This window comes from Grus americana, chromosome 2, assembly GCF_028858705.1.
Source record: "Grus americana isolate bGruAme1 chromosome 2, bGruAme1.mat, whole genome shotgun sequence".
NCBI lineage: Eukaryota > Metazoa > Chordata > Aves > Gruiformes > Gruidae > Grus > Grus americana.
In genome coordinates this window covers 28670538-28690532 of record NC_072853.1, presented here as the reverse complement: position 1 = coordinate 28690532, position 19995 = coordinate 28670538, and the positions used below count along the sequence as shown (strand labels likewise).

Below are 19995 nucleotides of genomic sequence, written 5' to 3'. Positions count from 1 at the left end.
CATTTTATCCTCTACATATATTTTGCATGTTAATAAATATAAATTAGTTCATTTTATATTTCTCTGCAGGTCAGAATTTAAATCTCATTCTGTCCTTGATATTCTGATAAACATACCTGTAGATGCAGTCATGGCACCTTCCCTCACCCTCTTTTCACTTATTCCAAGAATTCACAGTACTTGCTTTCTTGTTTAAACATGTATTTGTAAGATACAGTTGTTATTGTATTATTGTCTTATTTAATCACTGTCTTGTTTTTATATATCATATATAAGCTGTGGTGGCAATGGCTTACTGTGAAAATTCTGTCTGGACAGCCCCACAGGCTGGAGAAGCTACAATATAAAAGTACATTTTGATAAAAATTCTGTAAAGCAGAATGTCACTTTCTTTTCTTCATGTAACAAATCACTATGTAGAAGGCCAAACTTGTATCTTTGTTGCCATTTCCAGAAATAAAACTGTACAAGCCTTTTAAAATAGCTTTAAAGGAGCTGTGTAAATTATAAAATAATTTCATGGAGAGGATTTATTTTCCTCTCCACAGGAAAAATTGGTAGATAAAAAAACTCAGTTAAACTTTTTGAAAGTTTTACTCATTTACTTGAAGACACTAGAAAATGTGCACTTTGTGTCTTTGTAAAGTCCTGAGTTGTACAGAATCAACTTGAAGATCTGTTTGGAATGGAATATTAAATCCAGACTGGTTAACCCTGATTCTGTCTTTGGTGATAATTAATTTTATGATACTGGGAAAAGCTGGATCACTCGGTGCCACTACGAGTCAAGGCTCAAATTGCTGCAGTGGCTTAAGACACTACAAATCTTCCCGAATTTTGTTGCCATCTCTCTTCAGAGCTCACTTGCAGCAAAATTGACATGAAGTATGTGGGCGTTCAGCAGTTTCAGTACAAAGTGCAGCAGTTTAGGTTAAACTTTTCTCGGTGGTGACTTGAGGCAAACATTTGGATACTGCTGTTGTGGAAAACTGTTTACATACTTCGTTCTGTGAATATGCACGCGTGGGACGACATAATGACAGCGGAATCTCTGCAATTGCATGTGAGTAGTGTACTTTTAGCTTATGTCATATCTAAAGTAACAATACCTTGACTTAGATCTCTTTTACTGAGATTTAAGTAATTATAAGAGGGGCTCAATGGGGCTCACATTATTACCAGAGATCAGCCCATGGGCAACAGTTTTCTGAGCCACTGCAGCTTGATTGGGGGGGGGTATGTGTGAAAGCTCTGTTTCCCTATCTGAAAAGCAGAGATAATGTTTCCTCTCAGTTCTCATGAGGACACTGTGAGGATTAAAGTTTGCACACTGCTTCAAAATGTAAACTACTACATAAAATGAATTGAGCACTAAAATTATGCCACCCTTTGGAAAAGATAAGTGAACATGTTAGGACTGCCAGAGGAAGCAAAGCAGTCATGCACAACATGAATATTTCCTTTCCAAGATGTGAAAGTGTGGTGTGGATCTCTAAATACTAGAAAGTTGACATAAAGGTCAAATCCCTATAACATGAGAAAATATGCAAGAGACAAGTTAGAGTAATATCTTTTGTCTAATTAATTGTATGTGTCTTTAATGTGCTGGTGTGTGCATATGTATGCAGTTGCATAAGACTTCTTATGAATTTGTTGTTGATAAATTATCTGAAAGACAGTTTGATATTGCAGTGGAAGTGAACTACAGAGTTTCTGTGAACAGCAAGATTTATTTGTAATTTATCAAAGTTTAATATATGCAGTCTGTCTTGCAAAGAATGAGGAAACGGGAGTGAGGAGAAAGGGAAGAGAGTAGCAGACCACAGTTTATGCTTTAAAAGTGTCCCAGCTTTACTCTGCTTGCTCTGGTTTGGTTTTTTTTTTTTTTTTTTTTTAAAAAAAGATCAAAGGACTGGAAGTGCAATGTCCTTTGAGAGTTGCCTGGCAAGTGTTACGTGATGACTAGCTTTTGTGCTGCTCGAGCAGCAGTCTGTTCTGTGCACTATCTGGACTCTCATTATCACTCATCTGTCAAACCTGCTGCTGTGAAAAGAGCTGGGGTGGAGGTCAACTTGTAAAGTAGCAGCGGCAGAAGCAAAGAGATGTGCTCTCCTCTTTGGTGAGTTAGTTGTCAGTTCTTCTCTAATGCCATTAATCCACCCTCCAGGACTTAATAAGTGCTGAATGTTGTTTCCTTCCTTTGCACTCTGACCTGTTCACAAGAGGTGCTAAAGGAAACGTTTTATTCCTAATCACTCCAGGAATTTGTTGGGATTCTGTGACTGAGGGATGACAAACGGATGTTGTTGATCTTTCTGGAAAATTCAGAAGAGTCAAGTTGCACAGCAACTTTCTTTCTTCAAGATTCAAGCAAAAACAAATATCTGACAAAGATGTACCTAGTCTTTGTCGCAGTTTGCCATTGCTTCGCATGCTGACATTAAACTCATATTGTCAAGTCACAGAAAGAGAGGGCTCAGTATATCAATTAATCAGTTCCCATGTGCAAGGTTAAAATATTTTCTTTTCCACAGAGTTTATGCCACTATCTGCTGATCCAAATGATGCTCTGTCCCAGTGGAGGATACCTACACGTAAATATGCTTTAAGATGGCAAGTGTCACCTAAATTTTGTCATTAAAGCCATATTCTTGCCCTCTCAGTGACATCCACAAGGGTCAACAAATATCTGTTTGAAGCCTCCTGCAAATTCTGAGCCAAAGACTGAAATATCAGATCCAGTAGTCTGGGTCTTGATTTTTTCACAATCTTTATAGGTTTGGAGATTTTTATATTTGGGGTATTTTTGCCCATAAATAATTGAAGTTTAAATATTCATGGAAGATTCTCTTTAAATGATATAGTCAGACTGATTTTTTTATTTTTTTGAAAGTTTTACATGTATTATGGTTTGTGGGAAAAATGTATAATACCTATTGACAACTGGGCATTTTTGCTGAAAAATATTTAATCACTTGAAAACTGAAAAACACTTTAAATTTTTTGAGAAACCCAAAATAAGTTTGATTCTCAAATGCTACCTTGCAAAATAAGCTGAGAGCTCTCTGTTAGTATTAGATGTTAAAGAGAGCTTGTTGCCAGGCTTCTCAAACACTTTTTTGTCTGAAAATTTTGTCACAGATGTAATACTGATTCAATGAAATAAAATTACTTATCAAGTTTCTTTTGATTTCACGAAATTGTTCAATACAATGTTGTGTAAATAAAATAAGGACCTTTTTTATCAAGGACCTTAATTTGGCCTAGACTGAAGGTTTGACCTGGAATTAAGGTTCACCCCAAACTGAAGATTTGGGCTATGTGAGTTACACTTGCCCTCTACAGATTAAATAGAAAGACTGAGTGATCATAATGACTTTTGTTAGCAGGCTTGTTAGTAAGATGCCTAACTGGGAACCAAGCAAAGATACATCCAGATGCTTTCTTTGTCTAAATGGTGCAATATTATGAGATTGCATGTGAGAACAACTCTCCTTTATTTTTCATTCGGGCTGACTCTATGATCAAGTGTGTCCTATTTCTTACTTCTGAAAAGGTCAAGGAATCGTTATCTCTCCCATTTTCTCACACTACTTAGTAGCTCTCAACTGTTAGTTGAAATTTCAGTATCATTTTTGTTTAAAATTACCAGATAAAGCAAAATGAAGTTTTAAAAGAAATATTGCTTCTTGTTATAGTGCCATTTGCTGAAACCATACTTAAGGTTTATTTGAAAATTATATCCTACTGTAAAATGTCTGTTTCTAATTTTCTTTTTCTCCCTTTTGACCAAAATAGGAGAAATTTTCACATCTCACTTGGATTAACAATTAAGAAAAGAGACAATGAGGAAAAGGAAAAAAAAAAAAGGAACTAGCACAGAGTGCTAAGAAATGCAAAACCTGCCACACTTGCTAATTTGGTGAATGTGAGAGAAAACCATAGATTTTGGTGAGATGAAAGAAATGAGCCTTGATTTTCTATAGCTTGACCTCAGGTCCAGATGTCCATACAAGCACCTTTTATGACTCTACACAGAAAGGAACCATAATACATCTCAGGTGGATGGCCTGAATGCCTCGTGGAGGCAGCATTTAGCCTGTTGTCCTTCTTTTAGTCATTAATAATTGCAGGCTGTAAGCATGATCACAATCTGGCAGAAGGCATAGGTGCTATTCCAATTGGGGTTGGGAAGTGGGTTCCCCCGTCCTCTGGGGAATACTGCCTCAGGTCCCTGGCACCATCACCTAGCCCGGAAACCACCCGTGCCAGGCTGGGACTAGACAGGGGCTGGAGCTGTACCACTGTTGGGGCTCATCATTCATGGTTGAGGTAAAATATCTTTTATTTAAAAGTTGTTGTCAAACCCCAGATTCCTTCACACTAACACATTTCACAAAGTTATCCTGATGTCAAATGAAGTTTGTCTGAAAATATTTCTTTGACCAAGGATAGATTTTGAGAGCAAGGGCCACAGACAAACTGCCCCAGAGAAAGTTGTTGTTAAGTGCTTTCACTTAGGACATAGCAAATAGGGCATTAAGTCCCTTCTCCCCCAGGAACAGATTATATTCTAAAATTTTCATGCATGCTATAAGTATCGGCTCCTCTGAAATTAGCCCTCTCTCCCTCTTCTTCTCCAAAACTCTTGAAAGCTTGTTTTGTTCACATCAGGAACTGAAGACAAATGCCAGAACTCTGACATTTATCAAAAGATGGAAATCTTGTTTTCCATCCAGCTGTATTCAATACTTCAGGGAAAAGAAACAACAGGCATTCATCTTTATTTTTTGTGTATAAATTGAGAATGAGATACATTAAGGAACTATTTTTCTAGAGACTTCTATGGGCTTTAGAGTGGTCAAGAGATACAGTTAATGTTGTCTGGAAGAATCATTCTCCAGAGAAAAACTAAGACAGGTAATAACTGACATTATGATTTATTTCATATAACTGAAGACTTCTGTTATCACAGCTAGCTCTTTCTGAATAACCGAAGTATATAACACATTCTGGCAAATTATTGAGATAGAATGAGAGAATGCGGCTCCTTCAGAATCAATGGAGTTGTGCCATTTTGTACCAAGTCAGCAGCTGTCTCCGATGCCTGATGAGTCTTGCTGTTTTAGTTTGAGCATTTGGTATATCACTAAATTCAGGTGTGATGGGCTACTATAAAGCTTGTCCTCTTTGCAGAGGCTGATGGCAGCAGTTAGTCTGAGCAAATAGCCTAGTGTTAGAGCTTCAGGGGACAGCTCCACAAATTCCCCAGGGCAGCTTGAAAAGTAGAGTCCTTGTACAGATGTACAAACTTGGATGTTTGTGAAACAAAAATATCACAAATTAATTCAGAGTAAAAGATATTTTGTCTTTTTCTCATTCCTCTAAATCAGTTGGGTCCTTTTTTATTTCACTATTTTCTTCTGACGATTTCTGTTGATCAAAAAGATAATGAAGAATTGTTGGTGTGATGTTTTGAAGTCTAGCACTACCCCTGTCTATGCATCAGAACTATAGTTACTGTCAGAGACACCTGCCTCAGCAAATATCTCAAGGACTGATGGTTAAAAAATTCTGAGACACCTGAAAATTAGACTTTTACAGTTGTATATGGTGTTAATTTAACTGAATAATAACAGCTATCATCTCAGCTATCTTTGTAAAGGTAGTCCAAGTACACAATACTTCTGCCTATGCCAAGACCAATTAATGAATACTAGGAAGAATTAGATATATTTCACTCTAAAGCAGTAATTGACAGCTAGCATCATTATATTTCTAAGTGAGAACTCTTCTGATGTTCTTTGCTTTTTCTTCTACAACAAAGTCATGGTAGGAGGAATGTTAATTAAAGAGCGTAAATCATACTCTAGCGAGAGTGAAAAACCTACTTAAATTCCTATAGCTCTCATTTTAGAAACATTGAATAAATCTGCATTGCCTCTAAGTATTAGCTTTCTTTTAAGTATTTGCATTTATTTATCTTCAATAGAGTTTTAATTTCTGCAGGATTTTGGGGGGAAACAGAAGGTCATTAAAGGGTAAATCTGATAGAAATTTAATAAAACATGATACCAAAAATAACTTTATTTTTCTGTTTTATTGAAAATAAACACACATCGAAGGTGATGTGGTAACAGTCAAAGCCTAGAATATATAATAAGAGGCAGTTGGACTTCATCCGTCTACCATATCTCCGTGTTTCTCTTTTACCTACAGGAATATCTTATATATCTAGAAAAATAAAGCTGCAGCTGTGAATCCAGTGATCTGTCCTACACGTCACTGCAATACCACCATGGCTATGCAAAGCCTTGGGAATCTGATGGGAGTTCTTTCCTGATATCAGCTGTCGCAATTTTATTCCAAAGTTCAGTATGACAGCATTAAATGATTTAAATAGGTGTTTGTCATTGTAAACAACTCTCCCCAGTTCTAAAATATCAGATGACAGTCAAGTGTTCTTACATATGAAATATGTTCCTTTTGTCTTCTATAAAAAGTAGCTGCAGAAGAAAGGATGGCACAGTAAGGTTTTGACAAAATATCATGCCATGTGGTTTCAAATGGCTAGACTTGTTTTGGAACAGGCCTCTTTCCTGTAACCGTGTCTGGTGCCTTACACATCTGGGTGTTGAACCTTTATTTGGGCTTCCGAACAGTAACACACCCTTCATACACATTTCAGCAAATGTTTCTGCCTTTAAAAGTGGAAGCAATGGGAATAATGTTTCAGTTCTTTAAGTGTTTTGTTCCCTTTTTCACTACATGTGAAAGTGTCAAAGACAAAATGGGCACAATAAACACAGAATTGTAATATAGTGGTGTTTCCAGTTAAAGGCAGTTTTCAACAAGTTTTTGTGCAGCAGTCACTGAGATGCCAATAAATGAGTGGTGTGATTCAGCACAGAACCCTCTATTGACAATATAAAATATTAAAATTGAAGATTATATTGAAATGATTGACTCTAATGTGGTAATAGTAGGTAAGCAATTACTTTTAATGATGGAGCCTGGATTTATGGATTTACCTCATCTCACTGATATAAATCAGGTGAACAATCTTTATTACTCTCTCCTATATGAATGTTCTCAGAGTAAAAAAAAAAAGTTCTGTATTGATGGAGAATTTTTTTTTTTTTTTACTATAATAGTATTGCAAATTTGTCCAGTAATGTTGTTCTGCATATTCAGATTCAGGCATAAGAAAAGCATAACTGAGTCTACAGGCTGTTCATATTTTGATTTTTTGTTGAGATTATTAACAAAACTACCTGCTTACGGACAAATTTTACAGTGTTTCTTGTGTCTGCTGAATTGGTACCATACTAAGATAAAAGTGATCTAGATCAGATACGAATGAGTCATCAGACTGTTGAAATTTTGGAGTACAGTTATGAACACAAAATAAAGAAATTAATAGAATTGAATGTAAACACTATTTTAAAACAAAACTCCAATTTCAGAGGGGTTTTGTGGTTTTTTTTATCAACTTGAAATAAAAAAAATGGTATTTAAAAACCCACTAGTATAGTATTTTCTTTTGTAACAATTATACCTTTCAAACATGAAATATTTGCATGATCACTCATGCAGTTCTGAATCACTGCTTTAGTTCTGCGAGAAAAGTGAGTTCTCTAAAAAAGAGTGAAGGCAGTTTTAAAAAGCTTTTGTCTTACAAAACTGAGACTGGAATTTTCCATCTCTACCTAGTCACAAATTGTCAAGAAACTCATAGGAATCAGAGAAAAAGTTTTCTTTTTTTTTGTTTGTTGCCACCAGTGCTAGTGATATATTTCTGAGGAACTCCTAATGATGTCAAAGTTTTTCTTTGGGTGTAGTGCATTGCTTTTGTAGAACCATGTGGGCACAAAAGCATGAATCACAGTGATTTCAGGTCATCATTTGCCAAATGGAGCTAGACTTTGCCAGGAATTGTTGATCGGTACTTGGAGTTATTGCCGCATGAATAAACCTGGGGTACTCATAGGCTGACTGACTAATGGGAATGTGCACTGTCAAATAAAGGATATTTGACGATGGCTGCACACAGAGTTGCATTAATAATGAATATCCTTTTTTTTATTCTGAGGTCAAGCAAAAACATTTTTTTTAAAAAAATGCTGAAATGAAACACTAAAAGAAAAAGAAGAAAAAAAAAAAAGCTCTTTTTACCGACCAGAAATGTTTTTCATATAAAACACAGGCCTGCAATTGCTCTGTAACCCATTCCTTCTCCCTCTCAAATTCATATTTTTCAGAAAATTTATTTTCTGATAGATAAAAACACAGTTTTGGCTATTAAAGTTCAATACCTTTATAGCTAAAACAGTCTTTATTTATTCAGAACATTAGCTAACCACACACAGTAATAATAGATAGTGCTAGATACAGTTATTTTAAAGTTAGTGGAGACTTCAGATTTTACAGCCAAGTTACTGAGGGTCTTTTTGCTAAGTCAATGTTTATACTATAATTTATTCCTTAACAGCACTCCCTGGATTCCTCTCTAATGAAATGTGCATTCAACGAGATGTTCGATACGCAAAAGCTGTTTTTGCTTGCTCAGTAGATCTATTTAGCCACCACATGAAAATACGTTCAGTAAAGCCTCTCTTAAGTTTTCAATAAATTGGCCCAAAATAATTTACACATCCATGTCTCTTGGTCTCCTTTGAGGTAACTATGAAGCATGCAGAGGACACCTACAATGAACGACTGCTTGGACAGTGCAGCTGGCCTGTCCTCAAGGAGGCTCTCGTAATGTTTTAGTTTATGTATGTAGACTGTTTTATTAGACATCTTGAAGACCTCTTCTTGACATACTAATTGTATGAATCTTCTCTTATTCATACATTAATTCTTTTCAGCACAATTTCAGTTTTCTCATCCCCAGTTTTAACATCTGGCTGCCTAAACCAAGAGAAAACAGCCAACATTTTTCACAGTTGGTTCCTTTTCTGAAACATACTTCCCTCTCCAAAAGCATCTCCAAGTTGCCCTTCCACTTCTACTTCTGTCTCCAACTCTCTACCTCTCATCTTCTGTCAGGGAACTGAATTTCTCTCTCTCCTTCTAAAATACTGAGTTGCTTCCTCTGTTCAGATTTTTCTTTTAAGACATCTGCTTTTTCTAGTTTATGACTCATTCTGGATAGAATATTGTCATATTTCATTTCAATTATGCTACATCAAAATAAATGGCACTGCAAAAGTATAATTTGCAAGGGGATGGCAATATTGCTGCCCTGTTCAGCTTTCAGTAAGAAAAAGTTGAAGTCAATTAAATTCTATTTTTTTGAAAGTGCTCTGAATATTTAGAAAATATTGATATCAGAATACTAACAGCAACGTGTTCATATTCTTAACTTTAATCAACCCTTGATTATTTAACTTTCTTTGAAAATACGAAGTTGCAAATGTAAATAAACTTAAAGTAGTTGTCTTGAAATTGTTTTCAGATAATTTTTGGCATTTGGTGAAGCATTAACAGCATATGACCATCAGTCAGCAGTGTAAAAACACGTAGAAGGCCAAGTATGATAATTTTTACATTATAAAAGGGCCTACTTAACATTTAAAGTTTGCTCTTTAAAAATATCATTTTTTTTCAGCTATCGCATTAACAATGTGACCTAAAATAAAGCTCTCTCTTCAGGTGTCACTTACCACTTTTTATGAAATGGATGTTTTATTGACAAAATTTTCTAAAGACAGAAGCAAATTTCTCTAACATGCGTTAAGAGCATTTTCAGTGGCTGCAGTTGAGAAAGCAGCTGCTATGGAAGCGCTGGCACGTGATGACTTGACGTGCCCAAATAGCTCCATCATGTGAGACAGCTCTCCGTTCCTTCATGTCTAATCTGATGTTAACGCAGCACTTTTAGGATGAACTCCAGCTGTTTTCCAAACTGATGGTTACTCTTTACAATTAGACAGCTAAATATCTGCAAGATATTTACACCACAATGTGCTCTGGAGTCTTATGTAGCCTGGCCTCTCTCAACAAATTGTTGCAGCACTTTCAAGACCTAGAATCACTTTAGCTGCTACAAGAAGCCTCCACATATGCGTAGCCCTGAATGAAGTAGCAATTAATGTTGGTACCAGTGCTATGAAAGCAAACTGGTTTGGCTGAGCTGCAGCTGACCAGGGGCTGAGGTCTATAGTGGTGGAAACACTTGCTCCTTTGCCTGCAGATGGTGAACTACGGGAAGCAATGCTCATTTCCAGTTCTCCACAGGACTCACCAATGTGCAACAACAAAATGAAGTTTTAGGATTTTGGATCTAATGTGAGGTTAATGCATGCATATTTAACTAAGATGTAATGCACAAGTGTCCCTGCTAGTCCTCTGTAGGACCTAGATGAGGACATATAGAAGTAAAACTTAATTTTGAGTTTAGCAAGCCAATTGTCTTTAACTGCTGATAAAAAATGTACTCAGAGGAAAATATCAATTGGTGATGATACTTGAGATAGACTGGCTCTGAATTTCCTCAGTTCAGGAAGCAGAAAACAACAATAGTTTGTAACAATATACTACAATCTCAAAACCGAATAGGTTTACAGAAAAGACAGCATATGTCTCCCTGTATCTTCCTTTTCTTCTACACCCCCTCTTCCTTCCCCATCCTGGTCCTCAATCTGAGGTCCTATTTTGTTTCATACCCTGTGCATTTACCACTTTTACCTAAATTATTTTTGCTGGTTGTGAGAGTGCTGCTGTTTCCATAAACACAGCATATTGTGTTCTACGAGGCCAAAAGACCTTCCATTTAGATTAGGGAAAACAAGGAAATAAGAGATAAATAAGTAAGCTCCACATGACAGGGAAAGCACAGTGTTTGTCACTCATTCTGACAGCAGCTGTCTTGAGCCAAACAGTCTGTCCTAAATAGGAGGAAGGATAATACCCCTTCCATTTAAAGACACAGAAAATGAGCAGAGAATAGCATGAACACCTCACTTCCAAATTCCGTGATTATAGTATAAAAAACTGAGGGAAGTTAAGTCTGTAAAGGTGTCCTATCTCAGAGAAATATCCAGCAAAACATAACAAAATATTCAGCGTTTAAGCTGTAAGTCCTAAAGAGCTTCAAATGGGAAACCAGAGGGTGCTGTGGGGTAGGAGAAAAGAGACATGAGTAGAGGTTATTTTAAAGAATGCAAAAGCATCATGGAGATGTGTCAAATGGAGCAATATATATATCACTTCCTCATCAGGGTTACCTTGGGGTAAAAAAAGGAGTTTAATCTATACTTCTTGATCTCTAATCCTGAGATTAAAAAGAGCTCTGATATTTATCACAACAAACTTTCTTAATGATTGGAAGCATGTGCAGGCACTGGCTGCAAAAACAGGAGCATTTGGCTGACAAAGTGTTATCACAGAATCATAGAATGGTTTGGATTGGAAGGGACCTCAAAGACCATCCAGTTCCAACCCCCCTGCCATGGGCAGGGACACCCTCCACTAGACCAGGTTGCCCAAAGCCCCATCCAACCTGGCCTTGAACACTTCCAGGGATGGGGGCATCCACAACCTCTCTGGGCAACCTGTGCCAGTGTTCTGTGGACTAGGAGACTGAGGTCCAGTTCTTAATCAGATATGTTTAAAAAGCTAGTCCATGAATTTGGAAGGACTAAAGATCAAGAATGTGTATAAGGCTCAGCAATCATTCAATTCCAAGGTATAAATCATACAGAATTTGCATCTTAGCCTTCTAGGAATGATTTCCACAGTAAACTAAACATATGACTTGGAAGGAACTGAAGTTGACATTGATCAGCAAAGAAAGATTTTTGAGTTATAGAATACAGGGCTAAGGTGGAATTGCCAAAACTCAAGCTGAGTTTGACTTTGAAAAGGAAATGAAAACACATAAAAACAGAACAAGGAAAGATGTTGTGGAGAATTTACACATTGTCAATGGGGTAGGAAATAAACACAATTAAGAAACATCTAAATCTAGGCCCAAAGCAAAATTAATGCTTTCCCTTAGTTCTCTGTGAGAAAGACTTCAGCGCACACTAAACAAAAGTGATCACAACAGACGATGCAGGTAGCTGCTTTTCTGGAATAGTGAGAGAATTGCCAGTCCACACAGACTTCTCATTTGTCAAATCAGCATCAAGACCAAATGACTGGACAAAACAGAATGTGATACTTATGTTCAAGAAAGAAGAAAATATGTTCAAGTACTCTGTAGGATCATTTCTCTGATCACAGAAATAAATAGGGCTTTAAAATGTGTTTTGGAGATGATAATAAAGATATAAAATTAAAAGAACAAAGGAATATGGTGAAACACCATTTTTTGAAAGTTCTTTGATGATCTTTGCTAGATTTCTGCTGTTGTGAAACACTGGGTTGTCGTGGTTTTAGAGAATAATGATGCAGCAGAACTTATCTACTTCAGGGAAGTCTTTGATGTGATACTGCATCAGAATTTACTTATTATGCTAGAGCAGACAGATAAGGTGGACAAGAAATGTGGAGAAAAGACACATGCTTACATTGAAAGAGAAATTACCAGGCTGGTGAAAGATTACTAAAGGAGTTCCTCAAAGACCAACCTTGAGACTGGTCTGATTTAATATTTTCATTTATTATCTTGGCACACACAAACATTCTAACACAATTTTCTGATGATACAAAGTTATTAGACTTTGTCAATGTAAAGGCGAGTTGGAAGATTTTAGGAGACACAAAGGACTTGGGTGACCTTTGAAAGCTGGAGCAATGGTAATGGAATAAAGTATACTAGTGCAAAGTCATGCACTTGCAGACTAATGAAAAAAGACTCCTCTATGAATAGGAGGATTATCAGCTGAGAATAGCAGAAGAATAAAAAACATAATTGGGTTAATCTAGAATAGAAAGAATATAGAGCACTATACAATATATCAGTGAAAAAAAAATATCCTAATTTTAGGAAATAGAGTGTGAGGGGTTTCTGAAAGAGATAAGGAAAGCCCTACTTAAAACATGTGTAAATCAGGATGAATGATGTTCAGGAAAGCTCAACATAAACTAGTCTAAAGGAGGGAAGATCTGTAGGTAGATAGCAAACCTATCTTATAGTAGAAGATGAAAAGAATGTAAGTTCACTTTAGTAAGTGAAGTCTAAGAAGCAATGTGACTCATCTTCAGGAACAGAAAAAACAGTAAACGTGTATAAACTAGTCAACACTTAATGGAAGCCAAAATTAGAGCCATCAAAGGAATGACTTCCTAAAATGTTCTACAAGAATATCTTGTATATAAATACAAGAAACTTTACTAGTTTAAAGATGCAGCTAAGTAAGTGGTTGAAAAAACTATAGCATAAAGATATTTATAACAGCAGGGGACTGGATGCAGTGAGCAGGACTTTGGTTTTGTGTTTGTTGTATATTAAGGAAGGGTGGGAAATCAGCTTACTAAAATGAAAATTACTTAGAGGGAAACTGGAGCTGCTGAAAACCAGCACTGACAGTCCATTTGTAAAATTACCTTAATGGAATGCCTTTTAACATTTGTAATATCCTTTCAGTATAAAATTAATAGGTCTTGATTACTTACTCTAATTTCCTGTGTCTTAACTTTCTGAGAGCATGATATCATAGAATCACAGAATCATAGAGTCATAGAATCATAGAATCATAGAATCACAGAATCTTAGAATCATAGAATCATAGAATGGTTTGGGTTGGAAGGGACCTTAAAAGATCATCCAGTTCCAAACCCCCTGCCATGGGCAAGTACCTTTTTCACTAGTCTCCGTATTTTAATAAAGATATGGTCCAATTAAAGAAGGATCAGAAGAGATCAATGAAATTTTCTGGGGTGCAGAAAACATGAACAAAATCAGAAACTGAAAAACTGGATTTCATTGTTCCAGAAAAAAAGAACACTGACAGAAGTCTTGCAAGTTTTCTCAGATACAGAGAGGAATTATCTGTTCTCTCTTTTCCATGATGGATAGGTTATGATGTAATGGACTTAAATCTTTCTTACTGAAGTTCAGGACATAATTTCTAATGGCAAAAATAGTTGAATGCTGGAATAAATTGGCCTGGAGGTTTGCAGAATCTGCATTGCTGGGATATCTTTAAGAACAGGGGCATAAACATCTGTCAGAAACAGCACAACTCTAAACAATCCTGGGTTTAGATAAGGAAGTGCATCAAATGACAAACCTGAGCTTTTATGACTCTTCAGAACCAACATTACTTTCTTTATCTCCACTCCCAGACTTTGATGTACATTTTAAAACATATTTTCATGTTAATATTCACCAGAGTAGATATTTCCAAATAAGATTAAAAGAGGTTTGCTGAAAACAGATATTTTTCAATTGCAAGATGCTCTTTGTCCTGTATTATGCTAAAGAAAACAATTACATAAATGTAAGCTTACTATACCTTTCTATTTTATATAAGATTATTTTAGACAGCTGGATGATACAATTTACAAAAGAAAACACTAAATTTTTAGAGTTATCATAAAAAGACAGCCATGGCAGGCTGTCCTTGTTCATTGAAATTGGTGATCTCATGTAATCTCACTATTTCTTATTCTTCCTTCTGTTCTTAACATTATTGTTAAAGTTTTTCACAAGTATCTTAAACTATGAAAAAGTATATGAGAGGCAAAAACATTGCAAAGGTAATGTTGTGGTTTAACCCTGTCTGGCAACACAGCACCATGCACTCACTCACTTTCCCCTGGTGGGATGGAGGACAGAATCGGGAAAGTGAAAGTGATAAAACTCATGGGTTGAGATAAAGACAGTTTAATAGGTAAAGCAAAAGCCACACACACAAGCAAAGCAAAACAAGGAATTAATTCATCATTTCCCGTGGGCAGGCAGGTGTTCAGCCATCTCCAGGACAGCAGGGCTCCATCACACATAATGGTTACTTGGGAAGACAAACGCCATCACTCTGAATGTCCCCCCTTCCCTTCCTTGTTCCACTGGCTTTATATGCTGAGCATGACATCATATGATATGGAATATCCCTTTGGTCAGTTGGGGTCAGCTGTCCCGGCTGTGTCCCCTCCCAACTCCTTGTGCACCCCCAGCCTACTCGCTGGTGGGGTGATGTGAGAAGCAGAAAAGGCCTTGGCTCTGTGTAAGCACTGCTCAGCAGTAACGAAACAATCCCTGTGTTATCAACACTGTTTTCAGCACAAATCCAAAACGTAGCCCCATACTGGCTACTATGAAGAAAATTCACTCTATCCCAGCCAAAACCAGCACAGGTAATTACATGAGTTTCAAGTTATTTAAAGGGACATCAATATAGCGATAGGACAAGGGGTAATGGGTTCAAGCTGAAGGAGGGTCGATTTAGATTAGATGTTAGAAAGAAATTCTTTACTGTGAGCGTGGTGAGGCACTGGCACAGGCTGCCCAGAGAGGTTGTGGATGCCGCGTTCCTGGAAGTGTTCAAGGCCAGGTTGGATGGGGCTTTGGGCAACCTGGTCTAGTGGAGGGTGTCCCTGCCCATGGCAGGGGGGTTGGAACTAGATGATCTTTGAGGTCCCTTCCAACCCAAACCATTCTATGATATCCTAATCATTCATAAGATTCTATGATCCTGTGATTTTAATATAGCAATTATTACTGGAATAATAGTAGTTCCATATATTTCCTTTTAAATATCTCAGGATAAACACTTTGTCTCAAGAGATAAACTAATATTTGTCTTGCTTAAGAAGAAGTAAAAATATTTTTTTACTGTTCAACTTAATCCTATTTACCAGTGTATTACAATTATACAAGGTTTTTTGAAAAGGAAATAAATTTTGATGTATAAAGGTAGCAATTATCAATGTATACGACATTTGTTAGATGTCACGGTTTATTTTGTCTCTGAAAGTATACCCAGAAAAATGAAACATTCAGTAAGTCAGTCAATGCACTTACTCAGTTGTCCCTGAACCTCACCAGAAAAATGAAATGCAATCATGGAAGTTGCAGTATGTGTCTGATGTTCTCAGCCTAGGATAAATCATTGTTTCCTATTATTTCCTACAATACTTCATATCTGAAATATATAACTTGGCATCTTTGGTTCATTTTTCTTTATTATTCTAGTCCTCTGACTTCAGACAGTAGCATCCATTCACATATCCGTAAGAGGCTAATTTGTCCATGTGTGCTTTTGGTAAAATACTCCTAAACAGATGAACAGATTTTCACAAGTGAGTTGTTAATCGCCACTCTATAACTGGAGACATTACTTATTGGTTAAAAAATCTGAAAAGGCTTGTCTATTTGATGTGATAAGACCAAACTGTACCAAAAGTACTTATAGCTAATTAAAGTAGTGCTCTTCCATTACAGAGATTTCTCTACTTCTCTCAGTTTTTTAAGTCTAGTGCACTGAAATGAATAGAAAGACTCCCATTGTTGGGAGGGAGATTGTTCAGGGCCTTGTCAATTGATATAATCTTTAAAATGTTCCTTTTTCTTTCTGTTTCATCTTTTAAGTGTCAGTCCATGCAGACTACTTAGCTCAAGTATTTCACTTTTCAGCATTTAATCTTTCTGCCCAGATACATCTTTTTTTTATCCTCCTTTGAATTTTTCTTTCACATCTTGAATTCATAGCTTCATTCATTTTCAGAGAAACCCAAAACAGCCTTGAACTGGACCATAGCTATTGTTTGATTTCCAGTCCAGTTTTCTAAACGCATTTGTTTTATTTGGCTCTCAGTCCCAAGTCTCCTACCTATCTCCATGACAATTTTTTTTTTGCCTTTTTTTTTTTTTTTAAAGTTTCTCTAATAGTCCATACTACACTACAAATTCCTCAAACTTAAAATTCTACTAAATCTTTTTTTTTAAAGGTATCATGCTTACCTGAAGACTGGTGCTGTGGGAGGATTGGGGGAGTTAGCCTTCTGTGTTACAGTGTAAAACACTAAACTGAATGCTTATTATCTACCAATCCATGAGCAACACAAGACTCTCTGAAACCCTCAACAAAGCAGGTGAGGGGATGGGTAAGCACTTACACAGCTGCTTTTCTTTGGAATAAATCTCATTTTTACTTGCACAAAATTCTACAAATCGTATTTTTACTTTATTCTCTGCATAGATATATTGATGTTATTAATGACAACTACATCTATTTCAGTGTCAGTGTAAAAGACAAATAGTCATCACAAAATTCCCTAAGATGCAGCAAGGAGAATTAATTTGGCCTTAGTTTAGCTGTAAGATTATTCCAATGCAGATTCTGGCTAAAGCATATAGTAACTCCTTGTGTCACTGTAGCAGCCTGAGTCACGGTTCTACTAAACAATTTCCAGACCTGAATTCAACAGTTAAAACTTTTCAGTCACTAAAATACAAGGTCATAGTACTGATATCATATTTTATCTGTACTTCTTTGGCTTTCAGACTCATTTCAATAAATTATCACATTTACAACCTACCTTCAAGATATCTCTTTGAGTTAAACCATCCCATGTGGCAGATGATGCATGTTGCAAACCTCTCTGGAGGTTTAGTCCAATTAATCATGGAGCTACCACAGAATATGGTTCTTTGCTTAATAAGTTGTGTGTCACACAGCGCTCATATGCACCAGTGCTCGGTAATTTGCACTGACTATCAGCAGGTTGCTGTGTGCAATTCAGAATTTTTTTTTTTTTTACTTCAGTAATTCTAAATCATTCCCATGTGGAAGAGAGAGCTAATAGTGTCAACTCTTGCTTTTCTCTGGGAAGGTGGACTAAGTCGTGAATTAATTGTGCCTTGGGTGCAAAATCAAACAAGTGGAGTTCAGTTCCACTAATTCAAGTTGGTATTTTTGCTAACGTTGGTCACAGGATTTCTGGTAATCTCTGAGCAAGCTTGTGTCTGCCCATGGACCATTATGTATTATATTACACCAACAACGTGAAAAATCCATTGGCAATCAGCAATTTCAGTCACCAAAAAGAAAATGGTTTTGTTTAGAAGAGACAAAGCTGAAATGTGGAAGCACTGGAACTTGAACCTCACTGCAGGGGAGGGAGTGCTACTGACCCTTTCTGTGGTGTGGTGGGTTGACCCTGGCTGGGGGCCAGGTGCCCACCAGAGCCGCTCTCTCACTCCCCTCATTCACTAAACAGGGGAGAAAAGGCATAACGAAATGCTGGTAGGTCGAGATAAGGACAGGGAGAGATCACTCACTAATTGTTGTCACGAGCAAAACAGACCGAACTTAGAGGGAATTCATCTAATTTATTACTAGGCAAAACAGAGTAGAGGAATGAGAAAATAAAATCAACTCTTAAAACACCTCCCACCACCCCTCCCATCTTCCCAGGCTCAACTTCACTCCCGGCTTCAAACCTTCCCCCCTCAGCGGCACAGGGGGACGGGGAGTGGGGGTTACGGTCAGTTCATCTCACGGTGTTTCTGCCGCTTCTTCATCCCCAGGGGAAGGACTCCTCTCATCGTTCCCCTGCTCCAGCATGGAGTCCCTCTCACGGGGTGCAGACCTTCAGGAGCAAACTGCTCCAGCGTGGGGTCCCCCACGGGGTCACAAGTCCTGCCAGCAAACCTGCCCTGGCATGGGCTCCTCTCTCCACAGGGCCACTGGTCTGGCCAGGAACTTGCTCCAGCGTGGGCTTCCCACGAGCCGCAGCCTCCTTCAGGTGCCTCCACCTGCTCTGGCGTGGGGTCCTCCACGGGCTGCAGGTGGAATCTCTACACCCCCTCATCCTTCCTCCATGGGCTGCAGGGGGACAGCCTGCTTCACCATGGCCTTCACCACGGGCTGCAGGGGGATCTCTGCTCCGGTGCCTGGAGCACCTCCTCCCCCTCCTTCTGCACTGACCTTGGTGTCTGCAGAGTTTCCTACATCTTCTCACTCCTCTCTCCGGCTGCAAAAGCTCTCTCTCTAAGTGTTTTTCTTCTTCTTAAATATGTTATCACAGAGGTGCTGATTGTCTTGGCCTTGGCCAGCAGTGGGCCCGTCTTGGAGCCGGCTGGCATTGGCTCTATCAGACACAGGGGAAGCTTCTAGCAGCTTCTCACAGCAGCCACCCCTGTAGCCCCCCCGCTACCAAAACCTTGCCACGCAAACCCAACACAGTGGAAGGCAACTTTCTGGTTCTCTCTGTGAGCCCTAGTGCCTGCCACAAATTTAATTTCTTAGATATTTAAAGGCTGACAAATGCTGTCTTTAATGCGTAAGGGCTTTCACAGTGTCTTTAGGCTTGTTAAAGACTGCATTGTTAAACCAGTACTGAGATCATGTCTTGACCTGACTGTGGCTCTGACTGTGGCTTACCTACATGAAAAATTACTGCACAGGAAGCAAGTTACTGTGTAACAGGGTGGAGTGTCCAGGATGTAATTTAGAAAAATCTAAATTAGGTACCTGTTTTGCATGATTCCCTCGAAAACCTACCAGTCTCCACTACATATAAAGAAGTCTTAAGGAGACTGGACTGGGACAGCCAAATACTGTTTTATGAATAATCTTCTAGCTCTGTCCACGAGCACCTTCAGGGCTCCAGCAGGGCTTCAGACCTACTGGAGGGGGGGAAAGCCAACCTGTACTGAAGCTAAGGAGCTGAATTAGCACGAGAGTAAGTCCAGACTCCCAGGGGTGCAGGCAGAGCACAGCCCCACACTGACAGGACTGCACAACTTGGGAGCCAGAGCTGGCTGGTGCCTTGCTGGGGATACGCACAGGTGAACTCTGTGACCGTCTGCCCCTAACTCCGTAGCCGTGCCCTTATTGTATGTCGGGAGTGTCTTCGCACACTGCCTTCCACGGCAGGAACTTCACTGTACAGTCAAACTCACAATTAACAAGAGATGGGAAAAGTGGATCCCAAGTATATCCTGAAAATTGCTTTATCTTCAGAAAATACGTGAGGTCAAAGGGAAATAAAGAAGTTTATCTGTTTTAAAGATGTGCCACTGAATGTGTGCATCCTTTAAAATGCATTAACAAATTAATACTGCAGTACTTTTGCCAGTTCAGAGATCATGAATTT

At 38.0% G+C, this 19995-nt stretch overlaps 1 long non-coding RNA gene across 1 annotated transcript in view; it reads left to right on the top strand.

The window, feature by feature from the left end:
* Positions 1-1010: 1010 nt before the first annotated feature.
* LOC129203599 (uncharacterized) overlaps positions 1011-19995 on the top strand; it is a 41389-nt gene continuing 22404 nt past the window's right edge. The window contains exon 1 of the long non-coding RNA XR_008576088.1: positions 1011-1063. This is a non-coding gene — a long non-coding RNA (uncharacterized LOC129203599). The remainder of the gene's footprint in view (positions 1064-19995) is intronic.